The sequence below is a fragment of the Arachis stenosperma genome, chromosome 6 (genome assembly GCF_014773155.1).
Source record: "Arachis stenosperma cultivar V10309 chromosome 6, arast.V10309.gnm1.PFL2, whole genome shotgun sequence".
NCBI classification, from domain to species: Eukaryota; Viridiplantae; Streptophyta; class Magnoliopsida; order Fabales; family Fabaceae; genus Arachis; species Arachis stenosperma.
In genome coordinates this window covers 82,169,402-82,174,435 of record NC_080382.1, presented here as the reverse complement: position 1 = coordinate 82,174,435, position 5,034 = coordinate 82,169,402, and the positions used below count along the sequence as shown (strand labels likewise).

Here is a 5,034-nt window from a genome sequence, read left to right as displayed (position 1 = left end):
AGATATGATTTGAAAAAGATTTGATTTTGAAAAAATTTTGAAAACTTGAAAAAAATTTGAATTGAAAACATAATCTTCCCTCTTGTGCCATCCTAGCGTTAAACACCCAGAATGGTGCACATTCTGGCGTTTAACGCCCAAAACACTACCCTTTTGGGCGTTAAACGCCCAGCCAAGCACCCTGGCTGGCGTTTAAACACCAGTTTGCCTTCTTCACTGGGTGTTTTGAACGTCCAGCTTTTTCTGTGTAATTCCTCTGCTGTATGTTCTGAATCCTCAATTCTCTGTATTATTGACTTGAAAAGACACAATTCAAAAAATATTTTTGGATTTTTAATAATAAAGAAAAATCAAAAGTGCAACTAAAATCAAATAAACAATGCATGCAAGACACCAAACTTAGAAGTTTGTATACTACTGACACTAACAAAATGAGAATGCATATGAAAAACAACAAAACACTCAAGTCAAGAGAATTTAAAGATCAGAGCAATGAAATCATCAAGAACATCTTGAAGATCACTTAAGACACATGAATGAATGTAAGAAGAACAGAAACATGCAATTGACACCAAATTTAAAATGAGACACTAGACTAAACAAGAAACATGAGAATATTTTTGGTTTTTATGATTTTGTAATTTTTTTTTTTGGATTTTTCGAAAGTTAAGTGGAAAAAGAAAATAAAGATATCAAAATTCTTAATGAGAATTACAGGAATCATGCAATGTTAGTCTAAAGCTTCAGTCTAAAGGAATTAGACATGGCTAGCCAAGCTTCAGCAGGACATTGCATTCAAGAGCTAAATTGATGATGATCAATCAGCTTTGGTGATGATAAGAACATCACCTTGAAACACTAGAATTCATTCTTAAGAACTCTAAAGAAAAAAAATACCTAATCTAAGCAACAAGATGAACCGTCAGTTGTCCAAACTCGAACAATCCCCGGCAACGGCGCCAAAAATTGGTGCACGAAATTGTGATCATCAATGGCGCCATCAACATGGTACGCTCAATTGCAATCTCAACTCTTTATCACAACTTCGCACAACTAACCAGCAAGTGCACTGGGTCGTCCAAGTAATAAACCTTACGCGAGTAAGGGTCGATCCCACGGAGATTGTTGGTATGAAGCAAGCTATGGTCATCTTGTAAATCTCAGTCAGGCAGATTCAAATGGTTATGAATGATATATGAATAAAGCATAAAGTAAAGATAGAGATACTTATGTAATTCATTGGTGAGAACTTCAGATAAGCGAATGGAGATGCTTTGTCCCTTTCGTCTCTCTGATTTCCTACTGTCTTCATCCAATCCTTCTTACTCCTTTCCATGGCAAGTTGTATGTTGGGCATCACCGTTGTCAGTGGCTACAGTCCCGTCCTCTCAGTGAAAATGTTCAACGCACCCTGTCACGGCACGGCTATTCATCTGTCGGTTCTCAATCAGGTTGGAGTAGAATCCATTGATTCTTTTGCGTCTGTCACTAACGCCCAGCCTTCAGGAGTTTGAAACTCGTCACAGTCATTCAATCATTGAATCCTACTCAGAATACCACAGACAAGGTTTAGACCTTCCGGATTCTCTTGAATGCCGCCATCAATTCTAGCTTATACCATGAAGATTCCGATTAAGGGATCCAAGAGATAAACATTCAAGCCTTGTTTGCTTGTAGAACGGGAGTGGTTGTCAGGCACGCGTTCATAAGTGAGAATGATGATGAGCGTCACATAATCATCACATTCATCAAGTTCTTGAGTGCGAATGGATATCTTGGAATAAGAACAAGCTGAATTGAATAGAAAAACAATATTAATTGCATTAATACTCGAGGTACAGCAGAGCTCCACACCTTAATCTATAGTGTGTAGAAACTCCACCGTTGAAAATACATAAGAACAATGTCAAGGCATGGCCGAATGGCCAGCCACCAAAACATGATCAAAAGACTCAAAATGATCAAGGATCCAAAGATTCAAAGATCTAAAGATGAAAATACAATAGTAAAAGGTCCTATTTGTAGAGAACTAGTAGCCTAGGGTTTACAGAAATGAGTAAATGACATAAAAATCCACTTCCGGGCCCACTTGGTGTGTGCATGGGCTGAGCATTGAAGCGTTTTCATGTAGAGACTTTTCTTGGAGTTAAACGCCAGCTTTTATGCCAGTTTGGGTGTTTAACTCCCATTCTTGTGCCAGTTCCGGTGTTTAACGCCGGGCAGTTTTGAGCTAATTTGGAATGCCGGTTTGGGCCATCAAATCTTGGGCAAAGTATGGACTATTAACATTGCTGGAAAGCCAGGATGTCTACTTTCCAACGCCGTTGAGAGCGCGCCAATTGGGCTTCTGTAGCTCCAGAAAATCCACTTTGAGTGCAGGGAGGTCAGAATCCAACAGCATTTGCAGTCCTTTTCAATCTCTGAATCAGATTTTTGCTCAAGTCCCTCAATTTCAGCCAGAAAATACCTGAAATCATAGAAAAACACATAAACTCATAGTAAAGTCTAGAAAAGTGAATTTTAACTAAAAACTAATAAAAATATACTAAAAACTAACTAAAATATACTAAAAATATACTAAAAACAATGCCAAAAAGCGTACAAATTATCCGCTCATCAATTCCTTAGTCAGGATCACTGTCTCGTGTCCCTTTAAAGGCTTCTTCTTTGACAATAGCTCCTTCATGAATTTGACATAGAGTGGAATTTGCTCCAAAACCTCAACAAAAGGAATATTGATTTGCAACTTTCTAAAGACTTCCAAGAACTTTGAAAACTGCTTGTCCTTGGTCTCCCTTTGAAGTCTCTGAGGATATGGCATTTTAGGCTTGTACTCAAGAGCCTTTGGTAATGTAGGATAAGTGTTAAGAGAGTCTGGGAATGGGTTGTCCGCACGCTTTGGAGGGGCGTGCTCTACTTCTTCCTTCTTCTCCTATGGAGCTTCTTTTCCAATTGGCTCCTCATTAACTTGTGCTTCCGTACTTGCCACTTGTCCACTTATCAAGGTGATAGCCTTGCATTCCTCTCTTGGATTCACCACTGTATAACCAGGAAATGTATTTGAGGACCTCTTAGGTATTTGCTTGCTCAGTTGGCCCATTTGCACCTCCAAGTTTCTAATGGAAGCTTTGGTTTCCTGCAGAAAACTTTTCATCATCTCTCAATTAAAATCTTGTTGGGGTTGAGAATTTGCCTGCTGAGGTGGTTGTTGTTGATGAGACCGACATTGGCAGTTATTATGATTGTACTGTTTGAAACCGTCCTGAGAATCATTGTTGAAATTCTGAGATCTCTGAGGTTGGTCCCTCCACCCAAAATTTGGGTGATTTCTCCACCCCTGACTGTATGTCTTAGAGTATGGACCATTATTCGGGTTTCTAGGACCACTCCCCATGTAATTTACCTATTCAGAATTAGATTAAGCATAATCATAATTTTCATTTTGTAACAAATTACCTGTCATGTCGTAAGGGACCTCTTGAGGTGTATTCTGGGTGTTGACAGCTGAAACTTGCATTCCATTCAACTGTTGAGTGATTAAATTCATCTGCTGACTCAAAATTTTATTCTGAACAAGGATAGTATTAAGAACTTCTACTTCCATAACACCTTTCTTCTGAGGAGCCTCAGAGTTCACAGGATTCCTGTTAGATGAGTATAAATATTGGTTGCTAGCAACCAACTCAATAAGCTCAATAGTCTCCTCTGGGGTCTTCTTCATGTGCAATGAACCACCCGCAGAATTATCTAAGCACATTTTGGACATTTCACCCAAGCCTTCATAAAAGATATCTAGTTGGGTCCATTTGGAGAACATGTCCGGAGGGCATTGCCTAGTCAATAGCTTGTATCTCTCCCAAGCTTCATAAAAAGTCTCACCATCCTTCTGCCTGAAGGTCTGAACCTCCACCCTAAGCTTAGTTACCTTTTTTGGTGGGAAAATTTTTGTAAGAAACCCAGTAACAACCTTGTCCCAAGTATCCAGACTCTCCTTGGGTTGGGAATCTAGCCATAGCTTTGCTCTATCCCTCAGAGCAAACGGGAAGAGCATGAGTTTGTACACCTCAGGGTTCACTCCATTTGTCTTCACAGTATCACAAATCTACAGAAAATTAAAAATAAATTTATTTGGGTCTTCTTGGGGAAGACCATGATACTGGCAGTTTTGTTGCACCAGGGTGACCAATTGTAGCTTCAACTCAAAGTTGTTTGCAGCTATAGGAGGCACCACAATGCTTTTTCCATAAAGATCTGCAGTAGGAGCAATGTAAGAGCCAAGCACTCTCCTAGGTTGTTTATTCCCATTTGGATTTGCCATATTGGCATTAGCAGCATTATTCTGATCCATAGTGGATTCTGCAGCCTTGTAAAGTCTTGCTTGTTGCAAACGCCGCCTGAAAGTCCTTTCAAATTCAAGATCAAAGTCTAAGAGAGGTTCCTTGTCTCTGTTCCTGCGCATAAACAAATAGAAGACAAGAAAGGATGGAAATTTCTACGTCAGAGTGCAGAGAATTCCCAGTGAGGTAACCTGTGTACAGAGATAAAAGTACTGAATAAAACAAACTCTAAAATTCGAAAAATATTATTAAAATTAAGACAAAAAAATTTGAAATTATTAGGCAAATTAAATAAGAAAAATTAAAATAAGACTAACTAGGAAACACCAAACTTAATTTCAGAAATGAAGTAAAATTAAATATATGATATAATAAAAATATATATATATATATATAATTTTTTTTTGAAATTAAATATAAAAATGAAATAAAACTAATAAAGTATAAAAAGATAAGAATTAATTGAAAGGAAACAAAACGAAAATAAAAGAAAATAAAAAAAGATATATAAGGAATGGACGAAAATTTGGAAAGAAAAATCCAAAAGCAAAAGGAAGTAAAAAAGATAAAGCACGGGGACTGGGAATGGGAAACGAAAAACAAGAAGAAAAAAATGAGAAATAAAAATTAATAATACTAAAATAAAACTAATTAAAAAAATTATGTAATTTAAGCAATCAAACAACGACTTAGTTGT

General features: G+C 37.4%; 1 non-coding gene across 1 annotated transcript; it reads left to right on the top strand.

The window, feature by feature from the left end:
• Positions 1 to 3,812: 3,812 nt before the first annotated feature.
• LOC130937904 (small nucleolar RNA R71) lies at positions 3,813 to 3,919 on the top strand. The gene has a single exon (XR_009069096.1). It is a non-coding gene; the product is annotated as a small nucleolar RNA R71 (small nucleolar RNA).
• Positions 3,920 to 5,034: the final 1,115 nt, after the last annotated feature.